This window comes from Hakea prostrata, chromosome 3 (assembly GCF_041222555.1).
Source record: "Hakea prostrata isolate BN-2017 chromosome 3, UWA_Hpros_2, whole genome shotgun sequence".
Classification (NCBI taxonomy): domain Eukaryota; kingdom Viridiplantae; phylum Streptophyta; class Magnoliopsida; order Proteales; family Proteaceae; genus Hakea; species Hakea prostrata.
In genome coordinates this window covers 34692140-34711873 of record NC_142602.1, presented here as the reverse complement: position 1 = coordinate 34711873, position 19734 = coordinate 34692140, and positions in this window count along the sequence as shown.

The following is a 19734-nucleotide window of genomic DNA, read 5'->3' as shown; positions in this document are numbered from 1 at the left end:
AGGTGAAGATTATGCCACATGTACAAAACATGATCTGATGGTGTTGAATCAAATGAAAGGGGTACATATGTAAATTTAGCTGTCTATTTTTACATTTAAAGACTTGATATCTTACACGTTTAACAAATGAAACCCTTGGCTCCACCCGATCCCAAACCTCTGTCTCGCCTTGTTTCAAGTCATGAACAGAATAACAATCCTTCTGGCGGTGGAAATTTCAGATTATGGTTTGCGGTGGTGCATATTGCCGGAAACCCTTTCCGCAACTGTTAGAACAAGATGAAGTTTGATGCTACTCCATAGGGGAAAAAAGATCATGGGAAATGCGTTGGTACATGCTAGCAACTTTTCTATGTAATTCAAAAAATAGTCCTCTGTGTTAACTATTAGCACAGTCAAAATGGAAAGAAGGCCAAAAACAGAACTCGGAAGACAATAATTCAAGGCTACTAACAAGCATAGATATACAGCAGGAAAAATAGACAATTAAAATCAACTTATTCATCGTTTCCAATCCTTAAGTTGAGAAGAGCATAGAGCGAGCTATCTGAAAATCTTGATCATTAGAATCAAGCATTCCTACAAGAAGACAAATCGCCCCGAGAGCTGCTTCCTCTGCAATGTTCCCTCTTCGAACTGCAATCTTTTGACAACCCGTTGCAGCTCCTCAAAAACCTCAAATTTTCTCTTCATTTCCACCTCCACTTTGCAAACTCCCATCTTCGACACTTCCGACAAGTTCGAAAACTCCTTCAACCTCTCTGATCCACCACTTTTCTTTGTTGTTGCTTCTGGTATTGTTACGAAGAAAAATGCACCGAACCCATTGGACCAAGTTCGAACCCTCTGTCGAACCCTCTGTCCCAGTTAGACCACAATCGGGACCTACTTTAACCTAATCTCACGATCGTATGAGGGCGCCGCACTATTGTTACCAGTCACGAACGACCTCCCAAATCTTGTGGTAGGCGGAGCTAACTTATAGGAAGCAACTATCGTCAAGACAGAGAGGGAATCGTGCTAAGATCAGTAACTACCTACACCTCCGAAGATCAAGGGAAGAACTCTACAATCGAACGGTCATCCGCAAAGATCATGAACTCATCTTACGGTCGAGACTTGGAGGTAAAGTCTATATAAACGAGTGACCCACTCACTCTAGAAGTATCTAAATCATTTTTCTAATACTCGTATTCATTTTTACGCTCTGCATCTAGCCAGAGCTTTGTGATCAGTTCAGTGATTGACATAAGCTTCGGAGGTGGCCTCCCCAGCAGTCGGGCCACGTCTAACCACCTTTCACAAATTATCTTTGTAGATCCGGAGGCTTGACAATTTCTGGACGCATCATTTGGCGCCGTCTGTGGGAAACGCTTCAAGAAGGTATGGTCACCAGATCAGCAGCAGCAGCTGCGGCGGCTCAACGACAATTGAATGTTTGTCCTCCAGATGGGAATGATCTAGACGATTTCCCTGAAGGAATTCATGCTCAAGAGGTTCGTGAAGATGGGGGGTTAGGTGGTAATGAATGCCAAGACCATCCGAATCCTCTTCAACAGCAATTGGATCAAATGTAGATCCAGTTTTTGGAAATGCAAAATACACTTCGTATGTTGGTCAGGCAAGTGGTGGCTCCCCAGGCTCCTGATCAAGAAGATGGCAGAAGACGTGCTGGAGAAGCAGATGTGCTCATACTTCCAGTGTGAAGGCATTCCCAGCAAGGGGATAAACAACTTGCCGAAGGCCAGAACTATTGTCAAAATGCTCAGAAGAATCCCCGTCGGCGAACCCAAGGATTGAGAACTGGGGAACTTCCTAGAAGGGACGATCAGCATGATCGACTGCAAGCTAGCCGAACGGGAACAATAACGAGGTTACGAAGAAGAGTTCGCACTCACTCACCAACCTCAAGATGTACAGGTCGAAAAACCATTCGATCGGACAACGGACGGTTATTGCATATCGGTCGAGAATTGGCTGATATAAATCAAAGATTGGGACAACTTTCCCGAGGGAGAAGAACTGTTGACATCTATTCAGTCATCAGAAAAACTCCATTCGTGGAGGCTATTGTCAGGTTCAAGTTTCCACATAATTTTTGACTCCCTACATTTACTTCGTTCGACGGTTTGGGAGATCCCATTGCCCATATTAGTTACTGTCACATCCACCCAGCCGGTATCCTAACTAGCATACTCGAGTGTATGATCCACAGCCCCAAAGATCAAGTATCGAGGAAATCATCCTCCCACATAGACAATAACATAATCATAAACAGGAAATAATCAATGTTTAATATTATAAACAAAATATCCAAATCAGGAAATAAATAAATAATGTAATCAGAGTGCGGAAAATGATACCAAATATCCGAAGATATCAAAATAGAGTAGAGAGAGGAGGAAACTCACTCCACAGATACAGCGGAACGTAGTATGTAAGTCTAAAAAGAATTACAACCGAGTCAAAAGAAAATAAGAAAGACAAACTAAACTTAAGAGTTTTCTATCCTATAGATGACATCTTCAAAATAGTGGACTTCGTCAGTCCAACATAGATGTTCCAATTCCACGTTGTCTCTAATCGTAGTACACAACTTGATCACTTGCGGGATCATCAGTGTAATCTTGATTGTCGCCAACACCTTGCGTGTAGTACGCTTCATCGGCTTGCGCTTCATCATATTGTCCTTCATAGTAATCAGTACCTGTAGGATAATCTAACAAAACATTGTACAAAAAAGAATGAGTTTAGAAAGAAACTCAGTAAGGCAAGTTAACTCATAACAACATAAATAACATGCGGCAAATCATAACAAGATGCAATGCAGTATGCAACAGATAATGTATGTATGCATCTAAACTCTATGTATGCTGGTCTCTATTGGCAGACATGCTTTAAGTCATAGCACCATACTTCTTTAGGTCGTCTGTCACTCCCCCTCAATCATACATGATATCTTGGGTCTGCTAGGGTAATTGGGTAAAGTCCTCATCAGAATCCATGGTTGGGGATTAAGTCATCACTCTCTCACATCACCATTGGTCTAAGTACTGGCGCATGTCAGGGTTAAGCCTAGCCCAATGCAAGTCATCTACTCAGTCACATCAACTCCGTTCTGGATACTTCCATTCCTCGTCCCTAACGATCCTTTCCGGTATCCTTCGCACTAGAGTCCTAATAGTCCCAAACTACGGACTCATCAACCCTATTGGTTATCCACATATGGTAAACAGGAAGCTCTCATGTCCTCTCACGGGTTGGTTACTGGTCTTGAGCGCCCATGAGCCCAAGTCTATCCATATGCAACCCTCCAATAAATGGCCCCCACAATGTGATTCCTGTCCTCTCACGGGTTGGTTACCGGTCTTGAGCGCCCATGAATCCCCATTGCTGCCACGGGTCGTTCAGTCTCAATTCCCTTCCGAATTGGGTCTAATATGATGGGGACATCCTAGCCAAACACTGCTAGACGGTCCTAGGTATGATAATCAATGATTTGGGAAAGCGTCATTGGGCAACCCCGGAAACATCCCATACTATTTCCGATAATGTCCAAGGACGAAGTGTCAAAAGGACACCTCTCAATCCCAAACCATACCTAATCAAACACATTCTCAGATCAGTCATGTCATACACAATCAACAGTTCATCATATAAAAGAGAATATAAAGTCATGATCTAATCATTAAACAATATAGGTAATAAGCAATTCATATAAGCTTGAATAATGAAAAAGAAAACATAAGTGAAGTGCTATTGTACTTACAGTAGTACATCAGAAGTATAAAATACAAGAACAGTAAATAAACTCAGAGTTTCTTAAAGTAGAAACCAGAGAGTATGCGATCTATATTATTATGAAATAACTGTCCTTACCTTGATTATCGCCGAAGATAAACCAAAGACCAAAGAGAGAGACACCAAACTTGGCAAATAGACTCCTAACAATCATAGATACAACATTAGGAAAGATACCTAAAAGATCAGAGAGCAAACGAATCAAATTGAGCGAAAAAACGAAGCTACTGCCTCCTTTGGTCAAGTGCTTGGTCTACTGACCTAGTCGACCAAGCAGTCGACCAACTGAGTCAAGACGGAATTGCAGAATTTAGATTGGTCATAACTTCTTTGTTTGAAGTCGGATTGATCCGAAATTCGAAGGGGAACTTCCTAGAATGTATTAGAACTATATGGAAAGGTAAAATCACCAAGTCAAGGTCAAGAGATGGGTTCTTGATTTGACCCAAGAAGTTAGGGTTTCAATCATGAGGCTCTCATGAAAAGGCTATGATCACAGGATGAAAGGGAATGAATTGCTTGGCCAAAACTAACAAGAAAATCATTGAAAATCAAGTTTAGATTAATCTAAACATTGCCCATGAGGTTTCCCTTGCATACCAAAGGTTTCCAAAAAGATCATACAAGGTCAGGGTTTCAAGAAAATATTCGGCTAGGGTTAAGATCATGACGATGATCATAGATCCTCAATAATAGAATAAGATCACGAAGGGATGGTTGCAAGGATGCAGCATCTTCTTCCTAATCTCAATCAAGAATAAGATTAAAGAAAATAAATTCGTAATGTTGAAGTGATTACTAACCTTGAATTGGTAGATCAGAGATGATAAGCTTCAGATCTGCAGAAGAATCGTTTGAATCACCAGAGAGAGTTTCAGAGAGGTCTTCTCATGTTCAAAAAGTGTTTAGGATGCTTGTAAAATCCGGCCTTATCCTAACCCTGACCCGGCCCGGATTTTATACTGTTGCAGGTCCGAAGACCCGAAGTGGTGGTAAAAGAGACCTGTGGGCCTCTTAGTTGATGATTCGATGCTAGAAGCGGAGCCTATGGACATTGACGATGATGCCCCTTACTTGAGCACATTGTCGGTTTTGAGTGAGAATCTGCGCATCGACGAAGATTGAATTAGTTGAAGACCTTCTCGGAATCCCATGATCAATCCGAAGGTATTTTCTGAAACTAGACTTGTTGATTGGCTTGTAGGAGAAAACCCCACTCGATTTGACCTTGTATAGCCTTCCAAATCCACTCCTGAAGTTGCTGTCACAGCTTGGTCGAGTGCCTGGTCGACTGACAGTCGACCAAGAGTCATGAAATCCGAATATTCATGAAATCTCTTCCCATTTTGCCCCTACCTTCTTGGAACTCGTGAATGAGGACCTAACCTAATCATTGGCACTCCAGAGCTCGAGGTTGGACACTCTCTTGGGCTATTCTTTGAAGTTTGGGAAGATCTTGACTCTAATCATTAGTGTATGTGTTAATCATCAATCCAAGGTATGATTCTTTCTATCCTCTTCTAATCTATTCATTTCCCTATCATTGATAATCTTGAGACCATGGCTGAAGTATTGCAATCTTGCAAACACTCAACCATGAGTTTCCCCTCTCCAATTCCTTAAACATCTTCACTCATTATATGCTATGATTCAATTAAGATTAATTTCACTTCATCACTTTGATTCTATTCAATCTAGCCTAATTGATTCAAATCTGATATGTAATTGCATGATAAGCTTAGACTATATTGAAATTAAGACTCTAACTCAATTCTTATCCTTTATTTGATTGATTCCTTCCATCCTTTACAATTTCTATAAATTCCATTTTGATTCTTGAGGATTACCATATAGAACCTAATAATTCAAATTGAGCATTTTTGATTGAACCGTTGGATCTTCATGAAAATTGGTGTGCAATATCCTCTTACTGTTATAAACATGCCCTCCAAATTTCATGTCAATCGGAATAGTGGAAGGGCAGCTTCTGATCACATTTCCTTTGCAGCCCAGAAGTTAACAAGTCTTGGTTGAGTGACAGTCGACCAGCCAGTCAACCAAGAGTTGTTAAAGCCCTGTTTTCAGCCGAATTGATCCGTTTGAACCCCGATTTGAATGCTTTCTTCTCTGATGTTGCTTGTATGTTATCTAGGGTGTCAACACTAACTTTGGAACCATTCTTGGTGATCCTTGAATTTAATTACAACTTGATTAAGGTAAGGACAGTCGTTAACTTAAGTATGTTAATTACATCAACATGCTTACATTATGGGAAGTTAATGATTATGTTAATACGAGTATTTCCTTTACCATACATGACTGTTAAATGTTTCTTATCAGTAATACAATGTCATATATTATTTAGAACATCATGTTCAATTATGCTTTATGAATTTAAATATGATCAATCATGTTATGATATACATTGTTTATATGATGAATTATTGATTCAAGTATGATATGATGAGATTGAGCTTGTGATTGATTACGTATGACTTGGGATTGGGAGGTGTCCTTTCGACACTTCTGTCCTTGGGCGTCGGAGGGAATAGTATGGGATGTTCTCCGATGGTGCCTATCGACACTTTCCCGGGTCATTGGGTGACATATATAGGGTGTCTAGGTGTATGGTTAGGATATTTTCCTTGTCGTATCAGACCCGAATCGGAAGGGTATTGAGACCGAACGACCTGTGGTAGTGTCACGCCCTCCCAGCCGGTACCCTATCTGGCATACCCGAGAGTGTGATCCACAGCCCGAAGATCAGGTATCGAGTGATCAACCTCCCACATAAACAATAACATAATCATGAACAATCATAATAAAAGTGCGGAAGATAAATCATAGATCCAATAAAGAAAGAATGAATCATAAATGAATCAGAATAATAGATATAATCAGAGTATCAAACAGATAAGTAAAGTGAGGCAAAAATCCCACTTTACAACCAGCGGAAAAGTAGCTCTAAAGAGAATAAACTAAATAAAATCTAATCCCAGTAGCTAGTACATTGGGTAACTAAATTGTTCTCCACTTTATAGACAACATCCTTGTAAGTGTAAATCTCATAAATGGCACAAGGACGCTTCCACTCAATGGTCGGACTAAGCATCGTACGGAGCATAACCACTCGCGGGATCTTCGAGTAATTGTGGTAACCGCAATCACCTTCCTGGAGATATGCCTCTTTGCCTTGCGCTTCTTCATAGGGACCGTCATAGTACTCGGTACTGCAGGATAGTCTAACAACATTGTACAATAAAGGAATGAGTTTCAAAGAAACTCGGTAAAGCGATTAAAAATCCATAATAACATAAATGGCAGGATTCCGAACAAACATAAATGCAATATGATATGAGACAAGCAATGAATGGATGAATCTAACTCTATGTATGCTGGTCTCTATTGGCGAGACATGCTTTAAGTCATAGCACCGTACTTCTTTAGGAAGGTCCACTCACATCCTCAACCATTTAAGATATCTTGGATTCTCTCACGGATCATTTCACCGGTCTTGAGCAGCCGATTGGTAATGGGTCCTTCATCCCTCGGGACAAACCATGGCGGGGGGTTAAGTCAACACACTCTCTCACAACCATTTGGTATAAATCTTGGCGCATGTCGGGGTAAAACCTAGCCAAATGCAAGTCTTCTACTTAGTTACATCAAGTCAGATCCAGATACTTCCATTCCTCGTCCCGACGATCCTTTCCGGTATCCTTCACACTAGAGTCCTCATAGTCCCCGACTACGGACTCATCAACCCTATTGATCATCCACATATGGTAAACGGGAAGCTCTCACGTCCTCTCACGGGTTGGTTACCGGTCTTAAGCGCCCGTGAGCCCAAGTCTAACCATATGCAACCCTACCAATAAATGGCCCCCACAATGTGATTCCTGTCCTCTCACGGGTTGGTTACCGGTCTTGAGCGCCCATGAATCCCCATTGCTACCACGGGTCGTTCGGTCTCAATACCCCTCCGATTAGGGTCGACATAACAGGACATCCTAGCCAAACACTACTAGACAATCCTAGATATGTCATCCAACAGTTTAGGAAGGTGTCCAGAGGGCATCTCCGGAAACATCCCATAATATTCCCGTAGTAGTCCAAGAACAGAAGTGTCAAAAGGACACCTCTCCTTTCCAAACCATACTTAAGCATACACATGCATCAATTCATATCATCACATATATGGTAACTTCATATATGGAAAGAAATCAATAATTACAATCACTTTTATAACATTGGTAAGTAAATCATACATGAATCAATTTAATATGAATAAGTAATGCTACTGTAATCAAAGTTATGCAACAGTAGTATATCATTGTAAGAATCTAATTTAGGAATCATATCTATGATATTCAAATATAGAAACTAGATTCATGCTATCTATGTAATTAAGGAAATAACCATCCTTACCTTTTATAACTCGCAAAGGAATCCTAAGAAGTCAAGTAAGATCTCGGCAAACTTGAGAAGAAGGTCCTAAACAAGTATATACAACATATTAGGAAAGATCCCTAACAGAAAAGATACCAAAACATCCAACATAGACCAATTCTGGAGTTGCTTTGTACTCATTGGTCGAGTGGATTGGTCGGCTAGTCCCGGTCGACCAATCGATCGTCCAATGCGACGATAGCCTATAAAATAGTTAGGGGATTCTTGAAATCCGAATTTGGTGGTTCAAAAGGGTACTAATCAAGGGGTAGACTACATCAGTAGTATTCTAACATATAGGGGACCTCAAAACACCAATCAAATCAAGATATCAAGATCCAAATTAGGAAACAAAAAGTTACCATAATTAAATCAACCATGGATCTTGATGAATTTGAAATAGAAAACAAAGACAAGAACAATAGGAGGATGGATCATTGCTTCAGGTAAAGGTATCATGAAAACATACTTAGATCTTCAAGGAACAAGGCTTAGAAGCATAAATCTAAATAAGGAAATAAAACCTACCATATATGTGACTACCATGCATCATGAAGAACACATAGTAAGGTAGAAGAGAACACTAGAGATCTATAGATTATGGATCATGGAAGGAAAACACAGTAGTTAACTACTAACATGATCAACATAGAAGATCCAAAGAGATCGGAATTCAGATTAGAAGTTTAACAAAGATTAGATCATGGTTTGATCATGATTCCTTCAAAAGCTTGCAATGATCATGGTTAAGATCATTGTTCTAGCCTCAAATCCTTAGGATGATCATGAGAACATGTTCAGAGATGTTTGCAACAGAGAATGCAGCATCTCTTCTACTGTCTCAACTCAAAAAGGAAAGAAAAACAAAGATGGAGGAGAAGAAGAGAGAGTAGACATACCTTTTGATGCAAAAAGAAGAGTTTCGACGAAGATCCGTCAAGAAAACACCAAGGATGCAAGAGAGATGACTTGCGAGAGGTCTTTGGTTCGTTCCAGAGAGTTTGGAGGCAGCAAATACGAAGTGGACTCGAGATTGGACTTAAATAGAGCAAGAACAACCTAATTGCCAAAGACAGCACTCATTGGTCGAGTGGATTGGTCGATCGCCCGATCGACCAATCGGTCGACCAATGCTTCGACAAACAAGACCAAAACAGGGAATTGAAGGTCCAGATCAAATCCAATCCTAAAGGGGTTTTGCACACAAGTCAAGTGACTTACCTAATAGGTAGAAATGCCTTCAAACCAAGATAGAGAGCACTCCAAGTCCATCAACTAATCAGATCTTCATCAGGATTCAGTTTCCAAAAATAGAACCTCATCATCAACTTTCATGGATTCAAAGCCAGACACCAAGTCCTCCACTGGGATGGCCCAAAGCTGACTTCTTACTTTACTTCGGGTCATCGGACCTACAAATAACAAGGTTTCCGGGTCAAGGTTAGGTCATCGGACCTACAAATCTATTGTTTCTGTATACATTGATTTTTTTGTTCATGATTATGTTATCGTGTATGTGGGAGGCATGGCCGCTCGATCTGGATCTTCGGGCTGTGGATCACATCCTGGGTATGCCAAATAGGATACCGGCTGGGTGGATGTGACAAGGCTGCCGTAACTAAGAAACATGAAGTAGGGTTTAAATAAAAGTGAAAAACCCTTAAATTGCATTTTCTCGGATTTAGTAAACCTTTGGTCGAGTGCTTGGTCGAGTGGCCCAGTCGACCAAGCAGAACAACAAGGCCAAAATAGGGAAATGGAGGATCAAATGGGCTCTAAACCTCAAGGGCTTTTGCACACATATCAAGTGACATACCTAGGGTATAGAAATGCCTTCAAACCAAGTCAGATAACACTCCAAGTCCTTTAACTAATCTCATCTTCAGACAGGTGCAGCTTCCTTTCCAGATCAGTACAGGCTTCCAAGATTTGAACTCCACCATCAATATCCATGGGTTCTGAGTCAAACACCATGTCTTCTACTGAGATGGCCCACAGCTGGCTTCTTCCTTAACTCCGGGTCTTCGGACCTACAAACAACCGGGTTTTCGGGTCAAGGTCAGGGTTAGGTTAGGGCTGGATTTCACAGTTACTACCAGCAGACTATGGCAATAGCGGGAAACTCCGATGAAATTCTTTGCAGTGTGTTCGATTTCTCCCTAACTGGGGCAGCATGGAAGTGGTTCTCAAACCTTCCTTCGGGAAGAATTGTTGATTTTAAGGAATTAGCCCGAAAATTTATCGGTCGTTTCCTAAGGGGCATTCAAATTAAGAAGATGGAGGAAACCCTATTTATTATCAAATAGGGGAAGAACAAATCGATTCGGGAATACATGAAGAGATTCAACAAGGTCACTATGGAGATCAAAAATTTGGATGAGTAGGTGGCCAAAATTGCTTTGTTCACTGTGCTCACAAATTGAAAGCTGTTGGAGTTATTGCTTCAGGACATGCCTTCCACCTACTCAGAGTTGGTGCAACGGTGTCAAAAACAAGCTGAGGTAACAGAGATACTTCACGCACATCAAGGAGAGCCAAAAGTGCCTAGCAAGGAGCCGAGACAAAAGCAGCCCATCCACGATTAGGCAAGAAAGCCATGATCGGCTTGGAGACGGCGCTCTCCCAATTTGGATGACTACACGCCCCTGAATGCTCCCCAATCGGAAATCTTGATGCAAATCAAGAACCAAGACATTTTGAAATGGCCACCAAAAATAATAGCGAAATCGGGAGAAAAGAACATGGAGAAATACTGTCGTTTTCACAAAGATTACGTACATTACACAAATGAGTGTAGACACTTGAAAGTTGATATCAAGAGATTGATAAACCAAGCACACCTGGCCAGTTTTGTTAAAGGTCAGGAAAATGAGCAGAGGATGACCGTCGAGAAAAGGGACCGTTCAGGAAGCAAAGAGTGCCGATTTGAAGCTCCAAAACCAAAAAAGGGGAAAGAAGTGATCGGGCCTAGCCGATCCCCTATCCTTACGATATTTGGGGGCGCCGAACCCGAATCTCTAAGAAAACTAAAGGCGAAGTCCAAATTTGTGGGACAAGAGAATCCCGGAAACTGAAGAAATTAGAGGAGAATCCCAAATGCACCTCTCCATGATGCGATAGTAATCAAAGTGGGAATTGGACGACAAGAGGTGCACAGAGTCCTAGTTGACACAGGATCTTCAGCCAACCTCTTGTCTTACGAAGCTTATCAAAAGCTAAAAGTCGAGCAATATCTGATAAAGCCATCACCCACACATCTCTACGGATTCACCAGTTCGTCAGTCGTAGCCAAAGGATCGATTCAGTTGGACTTTTTGGTGAGGAATTTCCCGAAAGAATCCACTATTCGAGTAAATTTTATGGTCGTTCAAGACCTTCCTGCTTACAATGTCATTCTTGGTAGGCCTTGATTAACAAAGTTAGGCGCGATAGTTTCACCTAGGCATATGAAGATGCAGTTCCCGACCGAAAAGGGAATTGGTCAGGCAACTTCGGATCAGAGGCTTTCCCGACAGTGCTATGTAGCATATCTCAAAGTTAAAGTTGGACCTTAAAAGGCCATGGCCTTACCAATTGAGGTAAGAGACGATCGGGATGAGGACACCATGCAAAGACCCAAACCCATGGAAATGTTAGAAAGAATCCTGTTGCAGCCAGGAGATGAAGCAAAAGCAACTCATATTGGGTCGGAGCAACTAGAAAGTTTCAAGGAAGAATTAAAGGCTTTCCTTCGGGAAAACATCGATGTGTTTGCGTGGTCAGCCGATGATATGCTAGGTATTGACCGAGCGGTAGCTACACACAAGCTCTGGATCAACCCAAACGCAAAACGAGTAATTCAGAAAAGACGAAACTTCTCAATTGAAAAGCACGAAGCAATCAGGGAAGAGGTTAAGAAGTTGAAGAGTTCGGGCTTTATTGAAACCATAGAGTGCCCGACATGGCTAGATAATATCAACAACAACAACAACAACAACAATAATAAGCCTTGTCCCAACTAAATGGGGTCGACTACATGGATTCTTGCCCTCCAATCAATTCTATGCGTGGCCATACTAGATACAAGGCCTAAGCTATACATATCCTTTCTCACCACTTCTTCTAAGGTTATCTTAGTTCAACCCCTAGCTCTTCTAGTTCCTTCAATCTGGATTATATCACTTCTCCGTACAGGGGCATTTATAGGTCTCCGTTGAATGTGGCTGTGCCACCTCAAACTACTTTCTCGAAGCTTATCACTTATGGGAGCAACTCCCAGACCAACTCTAATATGATCATTTCTTATCTTATCCATCCTAGTTTTGCCACTCATCCATTTTAGCATCCTCATTTCTGCTACACTGAGTTTATTTATTGATTCTTTTTAACAAGTCCAACACTCGCACCGTACATCATAGCTGGTCGAACAACGGTCCTATAAAATTTTCCTTTAAACTTTAATGGAATACGCTGATCACATAAGACCTCGAATGCACCTCTCCACTTCATCCACCTTATTTTAATTCTTTGGGAAACCTCATCCTCTAAATCAACTCTTTTACTTATGATTGAACCTAGGTACCTAAACAATCTCTTTATCGTCAAGTATCACCACCTCATTATCTACCCAATCATGACTAAAGTTACAAACTAGATATTCTGTCTTCGATCTACTAAGTTTAAAGCCTTTTGATTCCAAAGCTACTCTCCATGATTCTAATTTGGTATTAATCCCCACTTGGGTCTCATCAATCAACACAATATCATCCACAAAAAGCATACACCAAGGGACCTCATCTTGAATATCTTTGGTTAATTCATCCATTACCAATGCAAATAGATATGGGATTAAAGTCGACCCTCGATGTAGCCCAAATGTAATCGGGATTTCATTACTTTGTCACCCCACTATTTTAACACTAGTCAATTCTAACATGGCTGGCTAATGTCGTGATGGTGAAAAAATCGAATGGGAAGTGGAGAATGTGTACTGATTACTAACAAGGCGTGCCCGAAAGACTGTTATCCACTCCCCCGAATCGATTTTTGATCAATGCAACCGTAGGTTACGAAACGTTGAGTATCATGGATGCTTATTCGGGATACAATCAAATCCTGATGAATAAGGAAGATGAGAGATACACGGCCTTCAAGACCGATCAGGAAAGTTATATCTACAAAGTTATGTCGTTCGAGTTGAAAAATGCAGGGACCACCTACCAAAGGGCTGTAAACAAGATCTTTAGTGATCTGATCGGAAAAAATATGGAAGCATATGTAGATGATATGCTTGTAAAAAGTATCCAACAAGCAGGGCACATTGCGGATCTCAAAGAAGTATTTTCTATTTTAAGAAAATACCATATGAAGCTGAACCCAGAGAAATGCGCCTTCGGAGTATCTTTGGGAAAATTCGTAGGGTTTATGGTTTCCCAAAGAGGAATCAAAGCAAACCCTTTCAAAATACAAGCCCTGATCAACATGGAACCTCCAAAGATTGTTCGGGATGCGCAATGCCTAACGAGATGAGTAGCGGCATTAACCTGATTCATTTCACAGTCGGGAGAAAAATTCTTACCTTTCTTCAAAGCCCTGAAAGATTTAAGGGGAAGTAAAGAGGCTCGATGGACGGACAAATGCCAGAAGGCATTCGAGGAGCTAAAGACGAGGCTCGGGCAGCCACCTGTGCTCTCTCGACCTAAGAAGGGAGAAACCTTACAAGTATATCTGGCGACTTCACAATCGGCCGTAAGCGTTGTCCTCATTCGGGAAAAAGAAAAAAAGAAGTGGCCCATTTATTATGTCAACCATGTACTTTTGGATCCGGAGACGAGATATTTGGAGATCGAGAAGCAGGCATTGGCACTTATGCTAGCAGCTCGAAAGCTAAAACCATACTTCTAGGCTCATGTGGTTGAGGTATTGACTAATTTTCCTGTGAAAAAGGTTCTATTTAAACCTGATTTATCTGGAAGAATGGTTGCATGGTCAATAGAGTTGGGGGAATTCCAAGTGGACTTCAAACCCCAAACCGCTATAAAAGCACAGGCCCTGGCCGATTTTATAGTGGAATCTACGATACTGATGGAGGAAGAAAACGAACCTGCTCTCTCAAGTATGTCGCATGTATATGTTGACGGTTCTAGCAATAAATATGGATCGGGGGCAGGCGTCCTGTTAAAAAGTCCAGCAGGGTTTCTTATTTGATATGCTCTGAGGTTCGAATTCGAGGCAAGTAACAACGAAGCAGAATACGAGGCTTTCATTGCAGGGCTTCGACTCGCTAAAACCTTATCAGTGGTGGAAGTAACAATATATAGCGATTCCCAACTCATAGTCAACCAAGTGGAGGTCGAGTACGGGATAAAAGAGCCTCGATTGCAAAAGTACCAAGAGCTAATCTGAACCCTCCGAAAAGAATTCAAAGATGTTAAGGTATGTCAAATACCTAGAAAGGAGAATACTATTGCAGATGAACTTTTCAGGTTAGCCAATTCTAAGGAAAAGACCTTAGAACCATCAGTCTACATCGAGGAATTGAGCATCCCAAGTGCACGGGTGAACAAGATATCCTATATAGAAAGTAAAAGAAGCTGGATGGACCCGATCATTGAGTACATTCAAGATAACAAACTTCCCGAAGATTTGAAAGAAGCTCGATCCATTAGAATTCAGGCGGCAATATTTACAATTCAACATGGGAGGCTATATCGAAGGTCCTTTGCTGGACCTTTACTTAGGTGTATTGGACTCAAAGGAGCCAAAACTGCATTGGCAGAGGTTCATAAAGGAATCTGCGAAGCCCATTGCGCAATCGGGCGCTAGCACATAAGATCATACGGCATGGGTTATGTTGGCCCAAGATACAAGAGGATGCCATGAGATACGTTCGGTTTTGCAATCAATGTCAAGTGCATTCAAACGTGCCAAAGTTACCTGCCACGATCTTAACATCAATTCTTAATCAGATTCCATTCGCAATGTGGGGAATTGACTTAAAGGGAAAGTTCCCGAAAGCATCAGGAGGAAGAGAATACCTAATCATTGCAATCGATTATTTCACCAAATGGGTAGAAGCAGCTCCTTTGGCCTCAATCACAGAGAAAAAGATGGAAAAATTCGTGCTAGAATCAATCACCCAAAGGTTCGGGATTCCAAAAATACTTGTAACCGATCATAGAACACAATTTGATAATCCTCAGTTCGAACTCTTTTGCAATACTTATATGATCGAGCATCGGATGTCGTCAGTAGCATATCCTTAGAGTAATGGCCAAGTGGAGGTGACGAACCGAACATCGTTGGATGGAATAAAGAAAAGGCTCGAAGCCAATAAAACTTTATGGGTGGAAGAATTACCGAATGTCCTCTGGCGTACCGAACCACTATCCGGACACCCACTGGAGAAACTCCGTTCAAATTAACGTATGGTTCAGAAGCGCTAGCACCAGTCGAGATAATGTCAAGAACCCTTCGGGAAAGGGAATTTGAAGAAAAAACGAACGAACAAGGTTTGTTAGATAGCCTTGAATTATTGGATGAAGTTTGCGCAAAGGCGGTTGCTCGAACTCAGCAATATCATCAGAAGATAGCATCACATTATAATGCTCGAGTAAAGCATCGACAATTCCAAAGGGGAGATTTGGGCCTAAGAAACACTCTAGCGTCATACCTGCATCATCAAAAGAAGCTAGACTCAGCATGGGAAGGACCATACATGATTATCAAACAAGTAGGTTCGGGAGCTTACAAGTCAAAGCATTTGGCAACTGAGCGCGAACTTGACCGATCATGGAATGCGAGACATTTGAAGAAATATTTTTCTTAGCAATTCAATTTTATTCAATTTTGGTGTAGAAGAAATGCAAATTCTGGATTTTGACTACCAAATCTTTTGATTAAGGGCAACAAATAAGCATAAGGAACAATATTTAGAATCAAAAGGCTTCGGGTAACACCGAGTGAGTCCTTCGAACTTTTTCCTAGAAAAATTCCCAGGAATTTTCAGGTAAAAGGTTTCGAGTAACACTGAGTGAGTCCTTCGAAAGCCTCGAAAAAATTCGAAGGAACTTTTTAGGTAAAAGGCTTCGGGTAACACCGAATGAGTCCTTCAAATGCCTCGAAAAAAATTTTGAGGAACTTTTTAAGGTAAAGGACTTCGAGTAACACCAAACAGAACCTTCGAACGCCTAGGTAAAATTCTAAGGAATTTTTAAGGTAAAAGACTTTGGGTAACCCCGAGTGAGCCCTTTGAACAAATTCTAAGGAATTGTTAAGACCAAAACCGTGGGTTGAAAAAAACAATAATAGAGTTTGGTTAACTTACCCACCCGAAGGTTAAAAGACACTCGTCACAATCGGGCAATATCAAGACAAAAATGAAAGTTCTTCAATAAGTTCTTTCTATCCATAGAAGAGCCAACAGGGGCCGACCTTTACAAACTTGGACGTATCCAGATCTGACATGATACGACTGAGTAGACGACTTGCATTGGGCTAGACTTTACCTTGACATGCGCCAATACTTAGACCAAATGGAGGTGTGAGAGAGCGTTGACCGAAACCCCAGCCATGGATTGTTCGAGATGGATGCAGGACCCAATTCCCACCGGTGCTAAGTGATTGAGACTTACCCAAAGAAGTATGATGCTATGACTTAAAGCATGTCTACCATAGAGACTAACATATATAGAGTTAGAATCATATTTGCACCATCTGCTTCATATCATTTTGCATCATATTATGTTTTGTATCATATGGCTTATGTATTATGGAATAACTATCTTGCTGAGTTCTTTTGAGCTCATTCCTTTCTATTCAATTATTTTGTTAGGATTTTTTGCAGGTATTGAAGAAGTTGATGGTTCCTTCCTTGAGACGGACAAGGATCCCTCATACTACTCTGAAGGTCTTGGCCACCATGAAGGTTACGGTGAAGATCCCGAGGGTGGACCCTCTGTACCAGGATTAGCCCGACCTTAGTGTGGGAAAGGCCGTGTTTGGTCTCCTATGTGTACACCTATGAGGATATCTTGTATAAAATCGAAGAGACCTTAGTTTAGACCTTTATAATGTTATTTCTTTGGAACATGGATAAACATAAAAATAAAAATAATTATATCCTCATTACCAATGTAGTAAGCATCCATCTGATTTTGGCCCCATCCAAACCCTAATTTTGGCTCTAGTCTTAATGTTAATTTGACCCTGATCATGTACTAGATTTTTACATTAATCTTCATATTAACATTGATATAACTATAAGTCTCAACTTTGATCTTCAGTCATTTTGATCATATTAGACCATGAGTTCACTTTTTATATTATTCTTAAGATCATTTTTATTTTTCTAACTAAGTCTTTTTTAAGTTCCCAAAAATCATTGATTTTTTTTTTTGGACTAAGGGGAGAATATATTATAAATAATAAAAGATAGTATATAGAGAATTAATATCTAACAAATCTACACCCCAATTTCTCATCATGAATATGGACATTTTTCTTTTGCCTCCAATGTGATATTTCAAAGAAGAAGACAAAAATAAAAAATAAGAAATAAAACTTATCAAGGACAAATAGCTATGTTTGTAACTAAATTATCATTTTCTTTAGAGCAAATTGCACTGGCACCCCAAAATGGAGGCTTTAAAGCACTGACATCCCATTTTATGTTTGAAAAACACAGACACCCAATTCATTAAACATTGTAGTCCATTTTGTTATTGAAACCATTAGTCCACTGCTTATTTTTCTTAAATTCCAAAAATGCCCTTAAGAAAAATTGAAAGAAAAAAAATGGACCAAATTTATTTTCTCTCCTCACTCGACTCTGTGGATTCACCTCTCCACCTTCGGCTCCGGCAACGCCAACGACGCCACCATGTGTCACCAGGCAACCCAAGGGAGCATCAGTGGGGGCTTTTCCTTCGCCGGATCTTTGGCTAAACGACACTGACTTCATGAGAAGATTGAAGGGGCTGGCGTTTGGGCAGCGGTGATCTTCCTTTACCAGATCATTGGCCGGACGATGCTGCATCTTCTGGCAGGGGCTTTGATGGTGGCAACTGGAAGCATTGCAAAGGCTGTGATGGATGCAAAAGTCGAAGTCGCGGTAGCCACGGTGGTGTTGACTTCAACAGAGATTCTAAGAGAAGAACCCCTACTGCTACTGTGCGAAAACTTTTGAGAAAAGTGAGAATCCCAAAGGTGTTGCTGGGAGAAGGAGAGGAAGCTTTTAGTGTTCACAACCATCTCTAGAGTCTAGTAACTTGCAACAATCGAACTTTCCTGCACTTCGGAACTTCCAGATTCAAAGGAGAAATATCCAGATCTTGCATCGACAAGAAAGAGGGAAAAGAAAGGCAGAGCTGCAGGGGCTTCTGGCAATAGAGAGAACTCTCAGAGAAATGAAGAGGAGAATGAGAAAAGAGAAAAAGGAAGAGGAAGAGGCGGAGAGACAAAGGCAGGGGACCGCCAGGGCCTCTCTACCTCAAGAATCGCCGCTGTTTTTGGCCTCTCCTAATCAATTACTAGCTTGATCGAATAACTTGTTAAAGGTAGATAGGGTGCTAGACTTTCAGTCCTCTGCCGGCCCTTTTCTGTTTCTTCTCTCATTAAACCCTGATTTTTTTGTCTCTCTTGTTGGCATTGCCGGAGCCGAAGCCGAAGGTGGAGAAGTGAACCCGCAGAGTTGAGATAAGAGAATAAATTTGGTCCATTTTTTTTCTTTCAGTTTTTTGTAAGGGCATTTTTGGAATTTAAGAAAAATAAACAGTGGACTAATGGTTTCAATAACAGAATGGACTACCATGTTTAATGAATTGGGTGTCTCTGTTTGTCAAACATAAAATGAGGTGTCAGTGCTTTAAAGCCTACATTTTGGGGTGTCAGTGCAATTTGTTCTTTTCTTTTTTCTTTTTTTGGTTTGCCAACCCCAGTTTATAAACCGGTGTTCCATCTAAACTCTATGTATGCATCTAAACTCTACAGAAAATATACCAAAAAAAAAAAAAAAAAAAACTCTAGAGAAAAAACATCATTACTAAATTATCGTTGATTTTCTCATTAACAAAGTTTTGAATATGGATATTTTTTTGTTGAATAAGGATATCAATGGGAGAGGTTTTCAATTTCCATCACCAGCGTAATGGGAAAGGTTTTCAATTTCCATCACCAAAGCAATGGGAGACTTTCAGAGCTCAATATAAAATTATGGAGTATGAATTTATTTATGTTTAAAGCAACACTATCAACTTATTGACTATTTTATTATTTTGTATGAGCTTGAATCATCTTATATTTTTATGAATTTTATTTTTAATTTACTCGTGATACTTTTATTTTATATATATAATTTTTTTATATGAATTTACTTTTGATATTTTAGGTTTAAAGACAGGATCAATTACAAACATAGGACAATCAAGGCCAGGGTCAAGGCCAATCAGGGCTAGGGATATGGCCAATCATGGCCAGGGTCAGGGTTAATCAAGGTCAGGGTTAGGG